Source organism: Corvus moneduloides, chromosome 11 (assembly GCF_009650955.1).
Source record: "Corvus moneduloides isolate bCorMon1 chromosome 11, bCorMon1.pri, whole genome shotgun sequence".
In the NCBI taxonomy this organism is placed as follows: domain Eukaryota; kingdom Metazoa; phylum Chordata; class Aves; order Passeriformes; family Corvidae; genus Corvus; species Corvus moneduloides.
Window position 1 is genome coordinate 7,285,965 of NC_045486.1, and position 25,888 is coordinate 7,311,852.

General features: G+C 42.9%; 1 long non-coding RNA gene across 8 annotated transcripts in view; it reads left to right on the top strand.

Moving 5' to 3' along the window:
• LOC116449547 overlaps window positions 1-25,888 on the top strand; it is a 94,338-nt gene that overhangs the window by 33,751 nt on the left and 34,699 nt on the right. The gene's annotated exons all lie outside the window — the stretch shown is intronic.

The following is a 25,888-nucleotide window of genomic DNA, read 5'->3' on the forward strand; positions in this document are numbered from 1 at the left end:
TGTGTGCCACCACAGCCACATGCTTCTGCGGTTTTAGTTGCTGGGTTTTGCTGATACAAATGCAAGCAGTATTTGTCCATGTAAAAAGAAAACGTGTGCATATCTAATCAAATTCCACCTTGTTTTATACTCCTGTTCAGCTCTAGTGATTCCTGCAAAGCTATGACTTAACATCAGCTTTGGCTTTGCTGAGTGGTTTTGCAGTAGGTTTCAGCAGAGTAAGAATCTTCCATTACTCACTGCAGAACTTCCGTCACTGGTAAAAGATTTTATATTCATGAAGGGAAAGGCTTCAGTTAGAAGCTGGTTGTGTTTCTGTTGGTTATTTTTGTTTTCCGTGATGTTCAGAGCAGCACAGTTCACAGAATTAACTGTCCCCCTTTAATGAAATGTGAGTGTGAAGCTGCTGAAAGCAGCTGAAGGACCAGGATAGCTGGGAAATCTGCAGCCTATTGGCTGCACGAACAGTGCTGAGAAACATCTGCCCTGCCAGTCCCTCAGTTCTGCTGGTTTCGCTTCATTGTTTAGAGCAGAACGAATACTTGAGTCCGAGTTTTTTTCTTCCTCAGAGAGTGGCTGCAGTAACATTTTTCCTGGTGATTTGTACAGACAAGGTAGTGATTCCAAGTGTGTTTCATGATGCAAGAATTGCTTTTGGAGACTTTCAGATAATTAAGTGAAGAACACAAAATTGTCTTGTTATTTCATCAATCAGTGTAAAATGCTGCCTGTGATTAACATCTCCATTAAAAGTAATCTCTTGAGCTGCTCAAAAAAATGTTTCAAGTGTGACATATTGGTGTATTAAAAATAAAGTACTGAGCAGTGCAGTGTAGTGCCACAGTCAGTTTGCAGGTTTGATGGTTACAGTGTAGATCAGGCTGGGGATAGTGCTGAACACCAGAACTACTTTTTTCTCTAAAGAAGCAAGCATGTAAAAAATAGTATATTTTTCTGGTTATAACAGCCCCTATATTTGTAGACTTTGTGCAGTGGAAACTAAAGCTGTTTGTCTGACTGAAACACAATGATGAATAATGAAACACATACAGCTGAGAGTAGCATGACATTCTATAATAATTTATTAAATATTTCCAATAAGCCATATACAGATGCGTAACATCCATTAGAGGGCAGGAGCTTCAGGGTTTTTATTCCCAGACTGGGCACTTACTTTCTTTTTGCTTGGAATAAATCTTTTGAATTTTCCATTGTGTTATTGCCTCTAGGGGTCACTTTCTTTCCTGACACTACTGTTGTAAAGGCCACTCAGTGTCAGTCTGTAGAGTTAATTAAGGAACAAAGCTACCACAGAAGACAGGAGTCAGGTACAAATAAGTGTTTATATTTTGTATATTTGAAGCACATGCACCAAATAGGGGTCTTCAGACATTAAACTGTGCTGAAGTGTCATCAATCACACACCTTTGCATGTCCCCCAGAATGGCACTTGGAGGTCAGCCTGTATTGCTCCAGGAAAGCACTGACCTGACCAGGTTACAAATACAATCTGCTCAAAGTGAACCATGTGACAAGAAACATGGCCATGGTAGAAATGACAGAATAAAAAGAAAACTTTGTACTCAATTGCTCCAATTTCATCTTTGAGAAGAATCAGCTGTAGATTGTCTGCCGGTGTGCTCTCCTGCTCTTCTTCAAAGCAGCAGCTGCCCTGTGTTGATGTGCTCTGGTTGGAGGATGTGACTAGTCATTATTTCCTGGAGTTTGGGATGAGGAAACCCTTGGGGCCATTGCATCTTCCCATTAAGTACAAAGTACCATGCTCCTGACTGACTCCTCTGAAATCACCCATGTCCTAGGCTGGTTCTTCAACAGCTGAACAAGCTCTTCATGCCTATATAGGAGCATTCATAATGGACAAAATGCTGATAGTTTGGAAAATTTAGCACAGGATGACAAAATAAATGGTGGGTGTAGTTATTTTGAGCATCATGACAAGTTTGTCTCATCCGAAGGCCTAGTTCAGAGCCTCATGGCACCAACAATGCAATGTCATGAATGTACCTCCAACTTTGCTTGTTGGTTCATAATAATGTGCTGAATCTTAGCTGAATGAGCTGTGTCATCCCTTGGATTTGTTAATCTAATGCAGCATGATGTTTGTTTTACAAAGAAAATGCAGGTGAGGCTTTGTCGAACTGACTTTAATAATTGAATGTTGGAGGGAACATTTCTGGCTGGAGTGTCCCCCTGAGGTGTCAGTGAGAGAAAACATAACATATTTCATACAAAAGGCTATAGTTACAAATAACCACGGAAATGGTATCATTTGAGCCTGCCAGGTGGTGCTAACAGGCTCCCCCCATCTTGCATTATCACAGCCCCTGTGTGGTGGGAGGAAAGCAGGGGGCCAGGCCACAGGACACCTGTGGGGTGTGAAGGAGCTCAGTTCTGTGAAGCAAATGAAGTGCTCCATGGCATTGCTGTTCCTTCTGCATCCAGACTGTTGAATGGGCCATGCCCAGAGGATTAAGGCCATTTTTCCAGCAGCAGCAGAGAGAGGGGGTGTGATTACATCACTCAGGGATGTTCACTACTATCCAGGCTTGCAGGAATGGCTTATCCAAAACCCATGTATGGGAGCAAGTGCTAGAGGGGGAAAGAAACCAATTTGAATGTCCTGAGCATTATTAGATGAGTAAAAGGGACTCCATTTCTCATTTGCCTGGTCCTGTTAATAAAGTGTATTATCAGATAACCTGAGGATCTCCTAACCCATTCACTGGAAAAAAGTTCTCATTAAATCTGCAATCAATTACAGAAGTGCCAAGGATGTTGAAAATTAATTTCACTGGGGGTTGACCTTCAAATTTTCTTCTTCGCCTTGAAGGAGAATGGATCAGACAAGAGTAGAGTAATAACTCTATAGAAAAGAAACTATTACAAATTAATTAAGGTACAGCTCTCCTCAGGTATAGGATAGCTGACCAATTAAATGGGAAGAACACACACAGTCATGAAGCCATCAGGAGAGCTGAAGAATAGGAGGATACTTTAGAGGGTGGACACCAAAGGTGCACGGAGATGTCTTCAGGAAGGTATATAATTCAGGAAAAGATCCTAGATGGGATATGTTAGGGAACCACTCAGGTTTCAGGCAAGACAACAAGAGCAGGTACTGGTGAGGTAGCTTAATGTCACCAGTGGAGAGATGTGGTATGAAATGTCTACCAAGAGGAAGAGTTCCGCTGCTCACCCAAGCTCTTTTCTAAGCAGCAAATTTAGTGAAATTTAGTTATACTTGCTTGGTTTCCAGGTCAATTTTTGTGTTTGAGTATGGGAAAAAGAACAGTGTTGGTTCCAGGCTCTATTTGCTCCCCTGCTAGTCTTCCATGCACACATTCCTCCTGCATTCAGTAAGTGAAGGCTTTGGGAGGCTTTCTCCTAATGTCCCATAGTCTTTGGGTTTCTCTATAATTTACAAGCTTCTCTTGTCTTAGGAGCTTGCACATCAGCCTTTGCAACATTAAGCCAATGACTCCAGCTCAGGTAGAAACATCCCACTGCATTGGTTCCAAACATTTTAAGAGGCTAACTCCAAAGTGCTTAAAAAGGGCAAATTTATAAATAGTTGGACCTGGGAAAGGTCTACAGGGACAGAAGGGAGAAAGGCATTTAAGGAAAGAGCTGTTAAAGTAAGATCTCAATTTCTCTGTTTAGAAGAAACCAAAATTTCAAGAGGGAATTGATTGTGAAATGTTTTAGATTAGATTTTGTTTCTGATTAATCTGTTCCTTGATATCTATGTCCAGAAAAAAAAAAATTCTGTTTAAATCTTTTGAGTGATATTAGAAAATAAACATTTCAATTTGATTTGAAGGAATTAAACAATGTGGTCACACTTGACAACACTATATTAAAGTGCTGACAGATATCCAGGTCCACTTTCCTCCATAATGAAAGCCCTACTTGAATAAAACCTGAAAGGTTGTTGCCAGATCTCTTCTTTCAGCCTTCTTTCATTACATTTGATGTTCAGGTTTTGTATAAATCTTGGCAGAAACTTGAGAACCACAGTGAAATCCAGACTGTATTTAACAAATAGAAATGAGCATGGCTGGGCACTTGTGGCCGAGTGCATTTTGGAGTTTTATGACTCTTTGCAATGGACACTTCAGTCATCAGTTGTGGTATTCTTTGAAAATTAGTTTGTCTCTCTTTTTGTCCCCGGAATTAGGATGTTTGCAATCTAAAATTCAAATATTTTTATTTCTGTTGCAATATTGTACCCAAAGCTTTCAACACAAATATTCTACTTCCTTCATATGTTTCTCACTCATAAGTGGGAACTTTTTGCTATATTTGCTTCAAAACACTGGTTTTGACGTAAAATCTTGGTTATTTTGTTATAGATGCTCATTCTAACAGCATGGTCAAGCTGATATGCTTTGTTCATGACCACACTTCATAAGGTCCCACAAAGAAATCTATGTCTTCTACTGTAGCTAGAATCTGTCACACTTTTTCTGCTGTATGGCTTTGTAGCAAGATCTTATCAGCCAAAGCTGTGTTCTTCTATGGCTATTATCTTCCATGAAATCCCTGACTGAGGTTTATTGATCCTTGACTCCTGTTCCAGCTCTGTCAGAAGCAGGGCCTCCATTTATTTGGAGTGCTCCCAGCACTTCCCAGGGGAAGAGGTGGGTCTGGGGAACTGTTCCTAAGCAGTTACAATGCTGTGTGTTAAATTAGCTGTGACATCCTAAGATTTGCAGTGAGTGAAACGTATTTGCAATGCTTCTTTCTGCAAGTGTAGATTAGGTACCTCATACATGCTCTGTTCCTTGGGGAATGCAGATGACATGTCGTCTTTTGAAGGCAAGGTAATAATCACTGAAGTCAGGTAGAAAGCTTGTTTTATCTGCTGAACACCCTGAAGAAAGGCGTCTCAATGACTTTGTTGCTGCTAAATACCCCAAGGACAAGAACCACAGGCAGAGTGCTTTGGCAGTGTAGGGAAAGCAGCTGAGAAGCAGACTAGCATTTTTCCGTGATCCAAAAAAAACTTCAGGCATTTGTGATCTGTCTGAGAATACACAATTCTAAAAATATTGCTGGGATGGACTGGGGGTCCTTGCTGTGATACTGCGCCAAATCACTGTGGGATATCTGCAGTATGTGATTATCACTGTGTCACCTTTTATTAAGACTGCAGAGTCTCTGCTCTTCTGAGATGAAATTTTCCCTTGGCTGTCTCAAAAGGCTTAAGCATGAAGCAGGCTGGGTTGAACACTTTATCCTGAGGTGAACTGTGCTCTTAGGAAACACCCTGTAATTGTACCCGGCTGGCGCTGGCTTTTGTCCTATTGCAGTGATGTGTGTCTATGTTTTAGTGTAACTGGGTGAGGGCTGTAAGATGTGTAAAAGTTGGTAACTGAACACTTATGTGGGGGGGATTGCAATTATTTAGCAGTTTTGGGAATCTGATTTGCTTGCTGTCAGATATTCATTTGCTACATTTGAAAGAGAACTATTTCTGCTAGAAATTGTTGTGTTATATAGTTATTTTAATGCCTGTGCTTTCTTAGTACTTTTAAAGAGAAGGGACATAATCTTTTCTTACTCTTCATTCATTAAAACCTTTCTTCTAATTGTGGAAGAGTGATTGTATCATGAACAGGTTGGGGCTACTCCAATACAGTATCACCTTGACAGCTGAATATCTACGAGTCTACACATTTTCTGCAAATCCATCCAGAGGAATCCTAATAAATGGGGCTGTATCTAAAAACTCTGATTGCTGACTGTAAAGGGAACAAACCCAACTGTCAGTCAATAGACATAGAAAAGAAATATTGACAAAATCAGGGCATTAAGCAGAAGCAAATTTCAGAATTTGTCCTGTAGAGAATGTGGATGCTCGTGTGAGGGAAAGGGATTCCCAGCTCAATGAGGCTGATGGCATGTGGGGGGGGGATACATGCCTTGGAAAAAGAGCAGTGCAGACATCTGGAACCCAGAAATGGGATCCAAACTGGGGAAAGAACAGAGTATGAATGAGTTTTGACACCTCAATACTTGGGGTTATGGACTGGTGCTGGTAGGGAGCACCTGCAGGCATTTATGCAAGAAGCTGTTATGCTGAGTAATTAAATAAAAACTCAGTGTTTATTCCTAACACATTTCAGTTAGATTTTATCTCATACTGTTATTTTGGAAATAATGTAAACCATGCTTGAAGCTGTTCTAAACTTAAAAACACAAACCCCCCAAAATACTTGATGGCAGTGCATTACCCAAATTTACTCTTGTGTTGAGCATTTTAATTTTTTTTTTTAGCTTTATTGCAGCTTCGTTGCAGTTTTATTTTTAGTTCATTCGTAGTGAGAATGAATAAATAGAAGGCCATATCCAAGATTTCTACATAGGTTATCTTAGACATAATTTTTTTCTTTGCTGCTTGTAATAACTTGTAAGTAATGCTGTAGGTACTGCAGAAAATAAATAGTGCATGTTTAATTTTAGAGGAATTATGTAAATATGGCAAAATAACCAGAAAGCAGCAGGGGAAAAAAGGTTGCTGGTTCAAATGTTGAAGGCAGGATAGGTGAGAGATTCTGGGGCTGAGCAGGGAGGCAAAGCCCAACGGCTTACCTAGAACAGGGTTTGTAGGGCATGACTTTAAACCATTTTTTGGACCTAGGTTGTCCAGGCAGAAGTTAGGCTGAGCCTAATTCTCTTCTCTGGGGGAATGCTTAGCTGCTGTAGGGCATCCTGCAGGCTGTTCTGGTAATCCTGCTTTCTGAGAGGAGCAAACATTTTGCAGACATGCCAAACTTAGCTATGTAGATCTCCTTTCAGGAAAGAGAAAACCCACAGTTACCATGTATTTAAATTCCCGATCTGAAACCTCCGATACCATTCAAATTTTTTTTCATTTTAATTTAGGCAATCTTCATGTTGCGAATAGAAACTATTAAATCTCTGCACAACAGGAGCATCTAAGATTGAAGTTTCTTCCGGTCTGTCCCAGCTGCAGAAAAAAAGCCAACCCATACTGGAAGGTTATTTTCGAAGCTCCTGTGAGTGAAGGAAATAATGCAAAGGGTTGAGTAACCATGTCTGTGGAGTTCCTAGAGTTCGAAGTATTGGGAAGCTGGAGAGCCTCACTTGCTTTAAAATGGTCATCTTTCACTGCACAGACCTCCTGACGTGTGGAGTAGTATCAGCTTCAAATGTAGTGTCAGAATTCTTCAGGCTTTCTCTTTTTGTGTGCACTGCTTTTGTGTCACTCCTATATCATATTTTTTCTTGGCACCCTGTGGATTTTATACTGCTGCAAATGCTTTGTGGATGTCTATTCTCAGTGCTTCTTTTGACTTTTTTTTTAAACTAACTTACATCTGCATGGCAAAGCTCTGTTTTTGAGGTTAAACCGATTCTACTGGTCACTTTATGGGAATTCATGAAAAAGAGTCTGTTGTAAGTCAAACAACGAATTTGTTCTCTGATACTATGATTATGTTCTTGTTCAAAAACTTTTGCAACTTTCTTGATGACGCTGGTCTGAATTTTCTTTACAGATGACTCAGGGTTTTGCTGTAAAACTATTACAGATCTAATTGGATAATTTACAGACTGTTCTTCTGGAATAAACTGGAGTCACTTGGCCTTTGGGGGTTTATGCTGGGAAAATGATTTATGTATTTGTTTGTAGGGCTTCAGATTAGAGGGAGTGCTGAACTTTGGTAGATGTGGAAATAGTTTTTTGAATGTTTTACTATGTGTTTCAATACTGCAGTGGGAAGCTACTCACAGCTTCTGTAAGAAATGAAAGAAAGAGGTTTTTCCATAATGGGGATTTGTTGCCTTTTATAAACTCATGTGCTGAAAATTTCTCTCTCTGCAGTGTCTGACTGGAGCAGGGGCACAGATTGCCATTTTGCAGTAAAAGACTTGCATTTAGATGGCTGAAGGTGGGGGGATTCCTCTCTGCCCCTGCTGCTTCTGGGTGGAAGAAGGATTGCAATTGCAAAGGAAGAATGATGCTCAACAGGATGAAGAAGGGTAGCATTAGGGCCTAGAGTATATTCTGGACTGATTATTGAAAGCCACAGGGATAAAATTCTGGTGATTTTAATATGGTAATGTTCTCCTTTTAAGACTGGCTAACTTCAGCTGAACCTAAGGAGGTCATCTTCCAGCAAGATAATGTCTGTGGAAGGGAAATGGTGCCCTGAAGCGGAGGGAAAAGATCATTACCTTGAATAAATATGCAATAAGTAGGACTAGGAGTGCCCTACAACTGACTACAGACTTTTCATGTGTGCAGCAGACAGTAGAAGCTGTGCCAAAGTTTGCTCAGGGCAGGCACATATTTGAGAGGTAAACCAGGATTTAACAATGATGAAGATTGAACACCAGTGCCTCTCACTTTCTTCTGTCACAGCATGATGAAGTCTACACATAATCTGCTCTTTCTGTGATTTAAAACCAGCTTCCTCCAACTCTCCTCCCTCCTCTCTGCTGTCAGCGATAGCATTTTCCAGATCCCTTCCCAGGACTTAACTCACATTCTGAGCCTGAGCAGTCCTAGCTCTTGGGCCTTGGATGGAGATGTTGTACAGTAGTCTGTTTTATTTACAGGAATGTGTCTGTAATGAGGAATGCCCTCTAGAATTTCCCTCAAAGAATAGTCTGGCTATTGATGCTTCCTGTTCTCTGGGAGACCCATGGACAGGGCATACAGATTTTTCACTGCCTTGAGTGAAAAATATTCCTGTGAATGTAAATTTCTTCTGAAGTTATTAGGTATATTGGGATCTGTGGTCATTTTGTTTGGAGTGCTGCTCTGCTCTTTGTCCTCTGGAAGAGGGAGTTGTGATTCATAGTGGTTCTTTGTGAGAAATGGTAATGTGTAATTTATAATGGTATTCAGCACACAACAATTATTTCCCAAGTGCTCATTTAAGAAAAAAACCCTAGAAGTGCAGGGAGATGCTCATGCTGCCTGATAGGTTCAAGACAGTCTTCATCATGCCCAAAATAATCTGTGGGTACTGCTGGGAAGGTCTGGAAGAGAGATGTGGCTTTCTACTGCAAAATTTGACAGAGGCACCATATAAGCAGCCCAAGAATCCTTAGGAAAAGCTGCAACTCTTTATGCACCCTCCTGAAAGGGCTGGGCAGGCTGTTGGGCTTCCCCCTACCTTGCCCTCCCTAACTGTGGGGAGTGCCTGTGAAATTCAAATCTGGATTCACAGCACCTGTGCCCTGAGCAGTGGGTTTGATCCAGCCTTTGCCTGTGGAAGCTGCAGCTCTTGCTCAGGTCAAACAAAAACAGCGGAGGAGCTGGCCTATAGCACTTGAGCAGTCTGAATGCGTTACGTACTGTGACTTCAGAATGCATGCCCTTCTGCATTTGGACAAAACCAGGTGTCTTCTTAGGTCCGTGAGTGGTCTTGGGATAGCTTTGCATCTGACTGCCAGATCAAATGGTTTGGGGCCTCTGGACACTGCTTGGGTGTGGGAAGAGCTGTTGCACACTGTCGTTTTGGTGTTGATCAGTAATTCCCTTCATCTTGCATTTCAGATAAGATCTCTTTCTCTTTTCACTTAATCCCCTTCCCTTGGTGTGTGAGCTAGTGTCAGAATAAAAATGTATAGGTGCCTTTTACTCTGTCTCTTTTCTGAAAGCTCAATTGGTGCTAACACCTTGTCTGAGAGAAACAGACCCCTCGGGGTGAATAAATACTTTTTTAATAAAGGAAAAAAATATTTCACTCTCCCTGATGCCAAAGGGCTGTGCTTGCAACAGCAGCAGGCAGTCCCCGCCTGATTCTCTGCCAGCACCTCCTTAGCCCAGGGTTTCCTAGAGGGGAGCTTTTGGCTTCAGTGATGTATTACTTGCAAAAATAAGGAATTGTGGCCTTTACTGACTAAGCATAGCAAGTTTCTCTTGTTAAGAATATTTCATTAAAACTTCATTCCCATGTGCTGCAAACTGCTCTTGCCTAGCAGTATCCAGATGTGTATTTAAAGTTGTCTGTATCTATTGGTTTTGATAACCTCCTCTGGCAACTTATCCTCTGTGCTGAACACTATTCATTATTGTGAGAAGTTCTGCTTGAGTGCCTGGGTCTCTCCTGGTGGGGTTTTTCCTCTGTTTTGGTCTGGTTTTTTTTTAGTGAGACGCTCAATAAACTCAAACTTATTCCATGTTGGCGAAGGCTTTAGAGTTACTGTTCTCTGGTTGGAGACCAAACAAGTTAAAACAAACCCCAGTCATTTTGCCTTATCTTACTGATGAAACTGTCTGCAGGAGCTGAATTCATCCTCTTGTTTCTGCTGGTTTAGCTGTTTGTTGTTCCCCCTGCCTTTTCCATTCAATGCATCCCAGCCTCCCAGCACAGCACAGCTCTTCTTTCCCATGCTTTGATTGAAACTTCCTCCCATTTCAGTTGTGCTTTACCAAGAGTACTTTGTCCCGGGCAGTAAAGGAAAGATGCAGCTCCTCGATGCTGCCTTGTGAAACCCATGCTGGGAATTCTTGTTCCCATACAATACCAGCCTTCCCAAGGAAGGCAGTGGGAATGGCACGCACATGTCATCTGTGCCCTGGCAGGCAATGGCATTACTAGGGCTGGGATGATGTCCTTTGTTTGTGCACCCTCTGGACCTATTTGCATTCATGCATATGCTGGGAAATTGTAAGGACTTCATGAGAGCTATAACTAATAACATTTCTCAGGAGGAGGTTCCAGGGAGGCCAATGTTCTTTCCGATCTGGGAGGTTTGCATTTTGTCCTTTTGCTTGCAAATACTTTACATCAGTCTTGCATTTTTGGTTTTTGTTCTGTTGAGAAGGCATATTTTGAATTCTCAGCAGGATTTTTCTTTATGGTACTCAAGAGTCACAGCCACAGATAAAGTAAACATTGAATCTTCAGTTTTTAAGTTATCAGCAATCTTTAGTATCTTATTTTCCTTTTCTCCCTAATGATGTATAAATCTATAAAAAGGGCTTTTCCTGATTTTTCACTTACGATCTTTCACCAGTGGTTGCTACTGCTTTTGGCCACTTGCTTCATCCTGCATGTGAGACTCTTTTTTGCGAGGGTATTGGTTTGAATGACCTGGATGCTGACATCCCTCTGGTATGGGAAGAGCTGGACTTAAAACCACAATCTGTCTCAGTAATGACACTTACCAGTTCCAGGGGAGTCCTTAAATTGGGCACCTTTGGCATCTTTGTCACCTCACATCTGTGGCTTGCAGCTGTGCCAAGGGGAACTAAGTTCAGCAAACCACATGCTTTCCTTCATCTTTGTGTATCTGGAGAAGTAGTTTTTTGGGTGTTCTTGTGTCCTACTCTGCTTCTCTGCCTAAGTCTTCCTCTTGCAAATCTATTTATGATGCAAGTGATACCCTCTTGCATGTGTTCTTGAATATTTTTCCATCATTAATTTTCAGTTTTATCCAATGCCAGGCCTATTTCTGAGAATTCAATGCCTAGAGATGTAAAATAAGTGAATGTGGAGGTTTTAATAGTGACTTACAGCATAAATCCTTGAATTCACTTTGTTTTTTATCTTCTGTGGCAAGAAAAGGTGACATTAGGTAGGAGTAGAATTAAGGAGTTACAGTTCTGGCTTGCTTGATGTATGGAAGATAAGAATTTCAGAACTTCCCAGATTCCATTATTCTCCAGTCTATTATTTGTCATTTCAAATGGATCAGCATCCTGTCAATGATGCAGTTTTGCTCCATTATTGCAAGAACAGCATGAGTCAATATGAGTTCAAGCAGATAAGCAACACTTCAGTAATGTCAGCAGACAGAAACAGCAAGTGCTGCCTGTGTCAGTCCAAGGCTTGGCTGAAGACCTGCTCAGTGCTGCTCATTCCAGCCTCTTGCTGTCCTGAAAACCAGACTGACCCTTTTCATGGGTACTTGAAGTGCTGCCAATGTCCAGAAATGACCAAAGTACTGATTTCTATCAAATTTTTGTCATCACCAGAAAAGAACTGTTTTGTTACCTATGGAAAGATTGCAAGTTAAAGAATGGACTACCCGTAGTTGTGGTCTTGCCTTTGTTATGTGAAGTAATTTTCTAGTTTCCTGTAGTTTTATTTACTTTATTTCCAACTGCAGTGGAATTAAAAGTGGGTTTAAAAAAAACCAAAACACTTTTGTTTTCTGATGATTACAGTATAACCATTGCATAATACTCTAAAATTTCCCCTGGAGTAAATGGTGCTCTTGCTGTGAGGCAAATGTCTTATACTCTGGAGTGAACCTTCAACTATCCAGCACAGGAGAGTCCCAATAACCTTGCAGAGCAGGGAAGAGGAAAACTGGGAAGATAAATCCTTGGGCTGCCCATGCTAATGGCCTCTATCTTCTGCATGCCTTGCAAAATGGTAAAATCTGTGCATCCTTTTTTCTAAATGACAGAAGAATCTGACTCTTTTATCCTCTTTCTCTAATTACCTTATATCTGTACCTTGCTTGATTTCAGTCTTAATGCAGCAAAGCTTTTTAAGCATGTTAAATAGTCTTCCTTAATCAGATCCTTGGGTTCTAATTCAAATACTCCCAGACGCCTTCTTTTTCTGGTTTGGACAGTGTTACCACATTTCCAGACAGAAGCAAAACATGGTAAAATTTTTGCCTACTTGGCGTGACTCACAGAAACCTCTTATCAGTGTTTGAAAGTATTTGAGCTGTTTTTCTGTAAGTAGTGGCAATAAAGTTGGTCTGATATGTAGGTACAGTCAGGACAGGCCTTTCCATAGGGCTCAAGAGCTGCTGCTTACACTGCTGAGAGTGCACCAAGGTGAGCAGCAGACATGCAGCTGTGTCCCACTGCCTACCCTCCCTGCTGGGGGGCTCCCCAGGGCTCTCCACATCCTACTGCCTATGAACTGGCAGTGCCTTGCATATGTAGCCACCTCCCTTTCTTCCTCTTCCAAGGCAAAGTTCTTGGAATTTGACTATGTGCTTTAGTTTTCATGGCACTTCAAAGCTACTGCAGGAAGTTGATTTGCTGTTTTACCACCCAAAGTTTGTTCCCACCATCCTCCTATGACTGTACCAGCAAATGGTAGCCCTTCTCCTGTTCTGCAGCACCTCCAATTTATATTTGGTGCCAGACTGGGTTCTGATAGACTTTGTGTGGTACAGTTAGTTCTCACTGCAGGCAAGTGACAAGCACATTTAGCCTGTTCTGCCCATGTGTATGACCCTCCCATGCCCCTGCCCTTCCTCGTCATCTCTTTTCCTGGTCTCCTCCAGCTAATTTGCTTCTAAGACTTGCACCCATCCACACACAAGAATCCCAGACAGGATGCACAGGTCTCCTGGCACTTCCAAACAGTTTCTGTATTGCCTCTGCCACTAAGCAACGTTTCTGCCATCTTCATCTCTCTCTTCTCTACTGCAGCAGCAGAGCAGAGATCCCTTCTCTCTTTTCAAAGATGATTGTGGTTTTGACTGAGCCCTGCAGGCTTCTGCATAATACAGAATAATATTTGTTTTAATTTAGTTAACTATTAGTATTCTCTTGATGTGATGCAATCTACACTGAAATTTTTGTGTTTCTATTGCCAAACAACCTGGTGGTACTGAGGAGCAGCCCCATACCTGTTAAGAGGGGTAGTTCAGGCAATGTGGAAGAGCGTGTCGTGATGTGCAGCATATTCCTTCTACGGTAAATCTGGATAATTTATATGCCTATAGAACCCCCTCTATGAGAGTCTGTGTGCTTTTAAAGGGAGCCTTATGATTCTGCTCAGGTTTTATAGAATTGTTGTCCATGTTCAAAATTTTATTGGTCATCTTCATTGTGACAGAAAATTGAGTTTCACTTTTATTGGTGTATAATGGTGGCTGGTATATGTCACACCACTCACAGTAAACGGAAAAAAAAACCAAAGTCTACTTTGAAGCAGGAGACTGCTGTATTTCATATTTCCACTGCCCCAAGGAAATAGCTTAACATTGCCTTACTGCTTTAGAAAGAAGAATGTTCTGGCTGGATTTGGGACTGAATTGGACTGTTGTATCCCTAGTTCACACAAAAGAAGCTAAACTGTAAGGAAGAGCTGCTTCTATGCTTGTCACAAATCTGTGGCAGAGCACCACAGGTTATGAAGTGCAGATGAATACTGAGAAAGTCTCTCTCTAATAAAAAGTGTGGAACCAATTTCACCAGCTCTTTGTCCATAGAAAGGCCAGTGGGCATACAAGACAAAAGGCATCCTGAGATAATTGATACGGGTGAAAAGAGCACCCAGAGTGACAGTGGCATGGCAGTCATGCCCCACATCTGAGACACAGTACATACCCAGATTTGCAGGCTGCAGCTTCAGAGAGCAATTCTTACTTTTCCCCTCATGTTCATATTCCCTTGTTCACCTTGGGTCCTGTTTCAGCTTGTGCTGAAGTTGAGAGCAAAGTCCTGGCTGAAGGCCTCAGGGCAAGTTTCATCCTTTACCCTCCCAGCCACTGGCCTCTGGTGTTGAATGAAGGGGCTGGCTTTTTTCCACTAGTCTCCTCTTTTCTAGAATGCAGCAGGCACTCTGGAAGCCGGGCAGGCTTGGGTTTTCCATATGTTTATGGTATTTAACATGTCAGCTCTGCATCTCAACTGGAAATTTGAGGTATTACTGTGATATTATCATAATCATCACAGGTAAATGGGCAAAGGATTCTTGGCTCAGTAGAGGTTTCCTCTTTGGTTTGGCCACTGGCATCCCCTACACGTGTTCTGTTGGCATAATCTTGTCTGAGCATATCACAAGTCTGCCCAGAGTTTACTTTTGGGATTCATAAAATTACTTCGTCAGGTTAATTGAAGGAGCTACACAAGTTCAGGTGTTAGGATGGAGCTGAGTGTTAATCCCCTTGGTGTGTTCTGAAAGCTCCTCTCAAAATCAATAAGTATGCAGTTATTTTCTCCTTTTAAATAAATATTGCCACAAAGGGCCCTGTCCTTGCAGGTGTAGACAGTGCTTCTTGGGCAGTTGTGTGAAGATATTTTTTGGAGGACACAAAAGGACAAACAATACACTCAAAAATAAACCACTTTTATAGAGCAATAACTGGAGCTTCTGGCTATTTAAAGGATGTGATCCAATAACATCCCTGAGCAAAAGGCTTGCTTTTTGGGAATTTTAACACTTTAAAATCACTCCTCTCTGATGACCAGTATTTGTGACAAGAGTCAGTGTAAGATGACCAGGGCAAAGGATGTGTGATGCCTCACCATAGATGGAGACGCCATGATGCAAGTGAGAGTGAACATGGAAATGCCAGAACTGACTGTTCTCTTGGATCCATCTCCCCGCAGTCAAGTGTTTGCACAGCCCTCGAAGAATCCAGGGTTGGACAAAGTGCTTTAAAGTTGATTCATTTGCTTTTTAAACAAAACCCTTTGGAGGTCTTGCTTCAGCTGCAAATCTATTGGGTTTCTCTTCTTCCACTCCCAGCTGTGGTATCTGATGTGAGGTGCAGGACCAGACTCAGTCTCTGAGTGCTGCAATAATCTAATTTCCCAAAGCAAAGGTATTGATGATCAGACATCACTTTAAGCCTACTCTGCCTCCATGGCAGCAAATGAATGGGACTGTGGCTGGCAGACTGTCAAATTAAAACACTCTGACACCCAATATTTTATCGAGAAGGAAGGGATGAGATTGATCAGTCTGGGTAATATGAATGCAGAGACTGTTTAACTGAGCAGTGGGAAAAAGAAGGCTTCCATGTTTCTGATAGGGTCTTAAAAGAGGCTTTGCAGATCCTGAGGAATCATCAATATCTGGCTGGAGAGAAGCTGAGAAAAATTAATCGCTGCTGTGTGAAGGGAGGCCCTTTCACTGCCAGCAGTGTGCAGCATGCTGCCTCTGAGAAAGAGAGAGTGAAGAAGGAAACAAAGCATGTGGGTGAGATGCACGACAAATGAAACCTCTGGATAACCCCGTGTCAGTAAATCACTTGCCTCAAACACCAGCACTTCATTCCTCAACATGCCGTGAAATCGTGTAAAAGCAGGGCTTCACATCCTGTGTATTTGAAGCTGAAGCTTTACTTAAATGCAGAAAATAGCAGATCTTGGGAAAACTCTGCAGGGTCATTCCATACCACAGGGTGTACCTGAAAGTGGTGTTGGAGTCAAAACATCCCATGGTAAAGGTGGAAGTGGGGAAATACCTATGCTATGGTATTTGGGTACATGGTAATTTGGGCAAGTTATATTGAATCTCTACAGAAAATCAAACCAAGCTCCATCCACAGGGGACCAGCCTCAGTTCTGTACATATGTGGCAAGCTGTAACCTTTCTGTGCAATGTAAGGTCCCTTTCCAGACCCTCATACACAAAAAAAAATGTTTAATTGTAAAAAAACTCCCATTAGTTACTAAATAACCAAGATAACTATTGCCATACAGTGGCTATGGGTAATATAGAATTCCCAATTAAATTACATATGTGCTGGAATTGGGCCAGAAAGAGCACTTTGGGCAATCTTTCCTCTGCCTCCCTGCGCTGTCCCCACTGTGCAGCCCCCAGAGAGCCCAGGCCAGATGCAGCCCATGTGTTTGGATAGATTTGCTCCTTTGCTCTTCCTTTGGCAGGCAGGGCAGAAGTAGAGAGGATCTCTGTGTGTGCATATGTGTATTTTCAGGCACATGAAGGAATTCAATGCCTTTATTAATGCTGTTTTATTAGAGGACTTAAAACACACTGATGAGCTCTTGAAAGGGCTCAAAAATGCAAATTCTTCTGCCTCTTGCATCTTTTTGTGATAGTGGTTGCTCAGAAATCCTGTGATTAAGGCAGTAAAATGTGGCTTCCAGCTGAAGCTGAATTGTGGTGTAATACTGCTGCAGACTCCTGGGTGCTGCTGCATGGAAACACAGTTCTAGGTAATTGCCTGTGTTTTCCAAATGGTGTTAAATTTCAAATCCAGATGCAAATTCTGGTAACGCCCACTGTCTTTCAGGCTTTAACAGAACCACCAGCTCCAGCCAACTGTGGCCACACATAAAAGAAAATCGTGCAAATAGCTGTGTTATGTATTGCTTCTTGTATGAAATGTTGACATTTGGATGTGTTTATGATGCACGGATGCTGGTAGAAAGGAAAAGGGGTGAAGTGGGTGGGTGGGTGGGTGGGCACAGTGTTGGACAGCTGCCCCTGCACAACTGACTGCACTCAAGTGTGACCCATTGTAGGCAAGAGGAGTTGAGCAGAGGGATATCCCCACTGTGAGTTCAAGGAAACTGTGCTTTGGATTTGCTTTATTTCAGAATGAAAGTTCGGTTGTAAACTGGATAAAGTCCACTTTGTGTTTTACTAGTAGCATCCCTGAATCTGCAGGGACAAGGCAAATGGGGGAAAAACAAGCATATAGAGGGCTTTCTCTTAACAGAGGTTGTAGATCAGCAGTAAACAAGTGCAAACTGTTTTGGAGGGTCTGCTTTTGTGCACCAGAGGCAAGCTCTCATCCCTGGATGTCCCTGCGAAGCTGAAAGCTGAGAGCTCAGAGCTGCTTCTCTGGAGGGTCCTTGAACAGCCTTCCACCAGGAGTAGCTGGTTGGGGCTATGCCTGGAGAGCTCTGAGACTCCTGACCTTCAGCTCAGCTCTAGGGTTTAATCTCCTCTCTACTGTGGAAGAAGCTTTGTCTGGTTTGTTTTACTCAGCACAGAAATGTGCACATCTCTTTCTTCCAGCCTGAGACTGTTCTCATCTTTAAGTCTTGCTGAACAAATGAGCTATTGTTCACTAGTTCTGAGAGCTGTTTGTTAGTTAAGAAAAATAAAAAATCTCCTTTTTCTCTTGTAGCAGAGAAAGTTAACTGTAGTAACAACTGGGTTTACACTACTTTGTTTAAAAAAAAATTCTAATAAATGTTTAACACTTTAACAAGGTTCAATACACGCTCCAGCAGCATTGCATCTGTTTCCTATGCTCTTTTTTTAAGCTTGGCATACAAAGTACCATTTAAACACCATGGTGAAAAGGGCAAGCATTCGATTTAATGCCTTTGAAATAATTCTGGAATTAAATCCTGGGCAATGTATCTCAGTCGAGCAGTGTTGCATGTAGCCACATGCAGCTAATGAGCCATCAAAAGCAATGCTTTAAATCCCTTTATTTCTGCTGTCATAACACAAATCATGAGCCTTGATTCTAAATCAAATACAGGTAAAAGAAAAAAAGGGAAAAGTAAAATGAGGAAAAAGGAGGGAGTAGTTTCGTGGCTAATTGGAAAGAAATTTGAAACAGTGGGGGCTTCTTTCAACACTATTAATCACCTCTGCTGGAACATCCTTCACAAACCAAGCTTTTCTTGTCCCCGTTGCTATTTTCCCTCTTTAACATGGTACAAAATGTACATAATCATTGTTGTTCTTGAAAGCCATTTCTCTCATGCTGTGGTGGAAGGGCTCAGAGTACAGGCCTGTCACAGATCCCTTTGGGCTTGGCGGGGGCTGCAGGTTTTCTGCCTTCACCTAGTGCCCTGAACTCACCAGTAAGGACATGGCTGCTCCTGCCTCGTGGCCTGTGGGGGAAACATGCTGATGTTTTTTACACAGTCCAGCACAGCACAGCTGAGACACCAAAGATGTAATGCAGTGAATGTAAGAATCTGGAATGGGAGGTGGGGGGAAGAGGATATTTGTGTACAGAGTCAAAACATGGGTTCTGCCAGCACTTCTCCTACCTTGTTTTCCCCCTGGCAAGGTAAACATATGCAGCAGCTTTAGATCCATGCTGGTTGCCTCCAGGCAGCTTAATGGCCAGTGTAAAATGAGTGATGGATGTTAGCCAGCTCCATAACCATGAGCATTCACCTTGCTAAAATCCTTGAGATACTTGAAAGGAGAAGTCTCTGCTGAGGGCTATCCAGGGTTCCTGCTGCCCTCGAGCAGAGGATCAGCACTGGCAATGTATGGATAGCACCAGTGACCTTGGCCACCTTGATTTTCACAGGGACTATAGGGGCATCAAAGTATTCCCACCCTGTTTTCCATTTGGTTAAGCTACTTGCCGGCAAAACAGCTGGATGGGTACTCAGTGTGTATAATTACTACTACTACTATTACTATTAGTAGTAGTAGTGTTATTATTAGTATTAGTATTTTAAAGGAGAGAAGTCACTGCACCTAAGCAGGCTAGTTGCTGTGAAGTGAGGCGCTGTGTACTCCACATATGCCATTCCCAGTGTCTTTTCTTGGCTGGTTTATGTTTTGAACAGCTTCATGGGGAGGGGTTTAAATGACTCATGTCAGAGATCCTTTAATTGCATGATGCTGATGGAAGCTGGAAAATGAGCAGCTGTAACAAGCACCATTGTGTTGGGTGAAAGGGGTTTGAAGGCTTACAGATAGTAACGCCCAAAGGAAAAAATGGGGGAGAAGGGAAAGGTTGTTATTGCTGGTACAGCTGCATCAGTGGTGCACAGAGGAATTAACCTGTGCTGAGATGTCATGGAGGGGATCAGTCCTGGAGTTGCGTTGGAATGTTATGGCTCAGCGTCCCCACGCTGCTCCCACATGCACAAAGCCACGTGCACATGTGGATCACATTCACATGTGGAAAGGTGCTCCTTTGCAGTATTCTCAAGTGGTGAGTGAAGAAGCCTGAGTAGGAATTTGTAACTACAATAATCCTTTCAAAAATAATTCATAATCTAGTAAGCAATAATGAAAAATACTTAGGAGAGTGGAGGAGAGATCTGTATAAGTCCTTCAGGCTGCTGTGTTAACCAGGGTATTCCCAAACTCTTATTGTTTATCTTTGTAATGTAATTTTTGAGCAAAACAATGTTTTTACATTCTTATTTAAATGTTATCATCAGCTCTCACTAATGGAGTGGTTAAGAGGTGATAGCATTTTACCAGGATTTACCAGAGTTTTCTCTGGTTTTGATCCTCAGGCAATATGACTCAGATTTTTGTGAGATGCTTAACTTCCTGGCAAAAGAGGTACAGAAAATAAATCAAGCTTTACCATTGTAATTAAAATAGTATTTTCAACTTTAAAGTGTTTTTGTCTATGTGTTTATACAGCATACACAAATTCTGCCGTTTTTTTTCCTGCGGTGGAAATTCTATTCATGTCTTAAAAAAACCCCTGGTCCTCTGTATTGAGCATACATTAATATGATCAATAGAGATATTTTTCACATTCCATTGCAAATATTTATAAACTACGCACCACTGCAATTTACTCTAAAATGTATTTTCTCTCACAAGGCTTTCCTGTTTGTCATGGTATTTATCTAACTGGAAAACACTGAAAAACGGGAATGTGTTAACAGAACAAGCTAGAAGGATACAAATCATCCTCTTTCTTCCCCTCTGTGGGAATAACGTGAATATTTATAGATCTGGAAAGCTTACAGGAGTCTGTAATAAGTAAGAGCAGAGCCAGTCTTTGTGCTGATGTCATTTCTTGCTTTGACCTGAACATCCATCAGTTAGGAGCTGTAGCACCAAGGAGACCGAATCAAATCAGTCATTTGCACTTAAGCCAAATTTGTGGGTGTGTTTTCCATTAAAATTGCAGTAGAGCAGGAAAAAGTTACAGAGCCCCACAAGGATAACACTGTTTGCAGCACATGGCGAAAAAGACACTTGAATGCCATTGTCCTGGGGAGGGGGAAGAAAGTGGCTGCTTGTTTTTAGACATTGCTGTGAAGTTGCCTGGGTCAAACACAAGACCTATCTGACAGGCTTGTCTGGGGCAGCTAGCGGTGCTCCCATGTGGAATTTAGCAGGGTTCCCAGGCCATGGAAGCCGTCATCTTTTGCCAAACTGTTCTATGTGCAAGGTGGGTAGGATTTTATGAGAAGTGAGAGCATGCTGATAACACAAAAGAGGAGGTTCCAGTGAGCTCCTCTCACTTATTGAAGCCAACTGATGGAGCGGGGAAAGGAGGAGGGTTAGCACAATCCAGTGGGAAAGCAGAGAGCAGAAAAAGCACTTCAAAGCAAAGGCTGAGCAGGGGTCAGGAGCAGTGTCAGGTCCAAAGAGAAATGGAGAGGGGAAAACCTGAACTCCCTGCAACTGCCCTGACAATGAGAGCAGTGTCGGGTACTAGAGGGAAGAGGGAGGCTGGCTAAAACGGATACACCACAGGGAAAACATTAGAGAAATCTGAAAGAAAGAAAACTTACTGTGATTTTAAAAGTAGGGAAAGGAAAAAAAGACAAGCAGGGTATCTCACAAAAAAAAACAGTGAAAGCTGTCGTGTTGTCTTGTCTTTTCTGAGTTTCCAGGAAGCAGGTAGGAGCAGGGCTCCCGAAAGTGAGTGGGAATGTGCATGTGTCTTGTAAGAGGAGATGCAAGGTTGGGGTTTAGCATAGCTCATTCTTCATACAACTCTGTCATGCAAAGGTCACATTGGAGTTTGTTATTGTTGGCTTTAGGACTGAAAGCCTAATTCTGACTGGGACAAAGTCACTCTTTCTGTAATATGAGAACAGCCCAAGTTAAAGCTGCAGGATCGATCCTCAGTTCCTTGTTCATATATAGCCAAAACTAATCAATAAAATATATTTAAAGACTCACTTGGGATCACAGATCTTATAAAACCCTTCTAGAATGTTTAGCTTTTACCAAAGTGTGTTGCCTGAGGACGTTCTGTGGGCATTGAAGCAACTGCATCCTACAACAGTAGGTCATAGAGGAATTGGGAAGCTATCTGTTATAAAATGTCCTTAGTAAAATAATGTATTGTCTCAGGATGGAGGCAAAGCAGCCTCAAGCAAAGAACATAGGGCAGGAGTAATGGATTGTGTTAAATCTGGCTTTGGAAGGGGAGAGAAAATAAGTGTCGAGTGTGACGTTGGGGTCACATCCCCACAACTGACTGCTGTGTCCACATGCAAGGGCTGGTAGGAACTGGGGTATAGGGCATGTATGTGGCCACACATGCAGGAATGACAAGCATTCCCTTCAGGAGAAGTCGGACTAGCTGATACCAAAGCAGAGAGGAGGTTCCTACTGACTTGTACCAAAGCACTGGCCCTTTGCCTGGTTGCTGGCAAGCTGCTTGGCAAGCTCTCAGGGAGTCTGGGTTTCCAGGGCCTGCTGGCTCGGTGCCTCTCAGCCATTCAGACTGCTCCTGGCTCTGGTATACAGAGGTTTAGATAGATGTGTGTCCCAGCAGCTGCCTGGGTTGAGGGTACCCAGCTCCATGGTTTCCATTTGGAGAAGCCAGCAGTCTGGCAACCTCTGCTGTGCCCTTCTGACAGCCTGGGGACAGGCTTGAGGACACCTGGCTCCCTCTTGGGCTACTGGAGAGAAAAGATGTCCCTGGCAGCTCAAGGGACCAAAAAATAGGAATCTCAACCATTGTCTAATTTGGAAAAACTTAATATTGTTTTGATGGGTTTTCTTTCTCATTTCCTGTCTATAAAGAATGCTCTAATATCTGGTCTTCTCTCCAAAACAGAATGATGATAATTTTATTCCAAACTTCCCATGGACTAAATTTCAGTCATTCTACCCTCCAGATTAATCAGATTCTCTTTTGCACGCCTGTTGTCCAGACCACAGTCTCTGTTTTTCTGTGCTTGTCCAACTGATCCCTCTGGCCGAGAACAACCCCAAAATACAGTAAGATCTTATAGTCAAGAGAAAATTCCAAGTTACAGAGCAAATTGACACAGAAAAATTCAGTGTCCGAGAGCATCAGTTATGTTAATAATTATCAAAGGAGGAAGAATCAGTATGGGAGATTGTGGCTTCCCCTCTCATTGTGATGATTTCTGAGCCAGAATCTCAATGATGAAGTCATACTGTCCCCAATGAAAAGGTGAAATACATAAAAATTTAAGAGAATGGCTGTGCACCAGTGTTCTGCAGTGTGGTGATGCGATGTTTTTATTGTATTTTTGTATGTTTGTACCCTAATGCTTCATCCCTACCTTCCCCACTTTGATTCCCAGTTGGTTTGCCGCAGATTCAAGCCACTCCCCCGGTGCTCCCAATATGGTTATCCCCTCCCTTTGTTCTGGCTCCTTCCCTGCCAATTGCCCAAACCCCTCCCGGAGTTCTGGATTGTTCTGTGTCTGTCACCCAAGCCCTCCCTAATTACCCTTATATGGTCCCCATCAATCCCCCAGGACCCTGCCCCCTCGGATACCTCCCCTCTTGGAAATCCCCTAAACCTAGACATTGGGGCATGTGACTCCTCTCCCTCCACCCACCAAGACCATTGGCCCAGATGTGACTCCTTTCCTTCAGCATCCCTCCCTCCTAATCCGCCTATTGGTCCCTAGTTGGGTTACTCCCCCTGTTCAACCCTCCTTTATAAGGTATGGTCGCTCTGCAAGTGTTGCTTGTTTACGGTGGATCCCCTTCAATGCATCTGGATTCCCTCCTGTGGCAAGCTTCCCTGCTACTTTTTGTCTTTCCCTTGGTCGAGGGCTGCTGATTGCCACAGTGCCTGGAGCCTGTGCTCCCCTGGGTAGAGCAGAGGCTTCAGAGGAGCAGCTTTAAAGCTCTGTGCCTCCAGCTGCTCCCCACTCCTGCTGCACACCGCTGGAGCTAGCCTGGGCAGTGGGCAGCAGCGGTCACTGTATTGGTTGTTAGAAGTGTATTGGTTGTTAAGAAATCTTGAGTTACAAGGGAGTCAGGAAGGAGTTTCTTGGTTTGTTTTAATGCTGTGGACTGCTAGATACCTGCAGGAGGAAAACATGCTGTGTGCTCAGAGCAAATGCATGGACATCGGAGATTGCTGGGTGTCTTGACCCTGGAAATAACATCTGGGATGGTAGTTCATCACTCCTGTGCAGACAACAGCCTTGTCCAAAATCTTCAGTTGTCCCCATGCTAGTGTGGGTGTCCTGACTCAATTCTCTCTGCCTTTCCTTGCTACCAGGGGAAGTGGTAACATGCTCAAGAATCTCATCTGTGCCCTGGGTGACATGCCTTGTCCTGGGATTGCCAGTCTGGTGCCTGCAATAACTCACAGCAATCTTTATCTGTGGCTTTTGGGAGCTGATGAGGTTTGCATCTTAGACATGCAGCACCTTAGACATGAGAGGATGTTCTAGAGAGTCTATGCTGCATCAAAAAAAGAAAGGATCCAAAAATGCCCCTCCACATTAAGAAATTCAGTTATTAAAGGCTCTCCATTTCAGGGGATCTGTGATAGAGCTTTTGGGAATTTAAATTAGTAGGTCAGGTTGGCATGTCATGAATGCCCCTTCTCACACTGCAGTATTATTTTTAATCAAACTGTTAAAAAATAATGCTTTTAAAAGAAACAAAAGCCACTTCAGGAGAACATTGTGTTCTGAAGTACCCCAAATAATAACGCTGCTTCAAATTCCTGCTCGGTGAGGAGACCAGGACAAGCTTGGGACTTCCTATTATGAGACCTGAGCCACCGCCACTGATGAAAAATGGAATAAGAAGGATGGAAGGGAGTCTGTAACAACACAGGCAAGGCTGCTCTCTAAAACTGGCCCTTTACATAACCTGGGGTGTTAGCAATACCTTTGCTGGGGTTTGTTTTAATAGCTCTCAGTAGATAGGACTGATTGGCAGTGGCGGGGCTCACACCCTGCCTTGGAGGAGTAGTCTGGAGCGGGCAGTGGCACTGTGAACCTCCACACCCTGCCACCAGCATGCCCAGGCCTGCCACCAGCACACCCAGCCCCGAGGAGACCACATTCCACTCATCCCCCATGCCCTTTGGCTCCTGCTCTCCCTGCTGAGCCTGGCAAAAAGGCCTCCAATTACTTCTAATTGCAGTGACGGTTTTGCACGAGGTCGGACACCGTCCACTGCGGCTGGGAAGGAGCAGCCACCTCATTAGGCCACTGCTGCCTGTCAGTGGTGGCTGCTCTGTCACAGCTAAGGGGGCTCTGTGCTGCACAGATCTGCATCCCCACGACAGCTGCATGGAGACCATCATACAGAGGTGGTCAGAGACCTTTGGGTGGCCCCACTGCACCCACATGCTCCTCGATCCTGAGGTTTCTTTTCTTTACAGGGAGCAGTGCTGTATAAAATTGAGTGGTCCAAGGACAGATCCAGTCCAAGCCAAATTAAGTTGTAACCTCTGACGTGGTGAAGAAGCACTCCCCTTTCCATTTTTTATGTTGTACCTGCAAAAAAGGCTTGTGAACAATATAGTACAGCTTGAGTTTGTTCAGGTTAGAAGAAATCTGGGGATTGGTGGGTTGTCTGAGGGATTGATACATACACAAGCAAACAAGGATTGTGGAAAGGTGGGAAGCTGGAAAAGAAGGAGTAAAATCATGTGTGGAGGAGAGCTGGCCTGATCTCCCACCCCCAAGAGAAAGAACAGTTCTCTAGTCCCTACAATTACTACACCTAAAATCATGGCTAAATAGTCTCAGAGGAGCTGGGAGAAGGAGCCAGAGAAGTGTAAATTACCATTGCTTCAAAAAGCCATGGTTCTAGAAAGAATAGCATGTTCTACAGAGAATGGCAGCACTGAGAACAGCTCTCTTCCTTGTGTGCAGCATAACTACGCAGGGATGATTTTTGTGCTGTAGGATTTTGAGTCACTTGCTGAAGTTTGAGGTGTCCAAAAGTGAATGGGGTTTATGCATATGATTTCAGGAACAGGATTTTGCACTCCCTAAGATCAGACATTCATTTCAGAAATGGTTACTCAGGGAAAGTATGATTGCACACCTTGTTCTTGCAGAAGTTTTAGTTGCATGTCAATTAAAAGTTGCAGAATGCAAACACAGCTTTGGGGTACCCCGCTATGAGCTCTGTGTGTCTCAACACACAGAGAGATGTTAATCCCATTTCTGATGGCCTCTAAGCAACTGTGTGCCTGCTAGCAGCAGCTTCCTAAAATGTAGTCACAGAGATGTTTCAGGCGTCTTCCCTATTCTTCTGAGGCATTGGATAACACAAATGCCTCT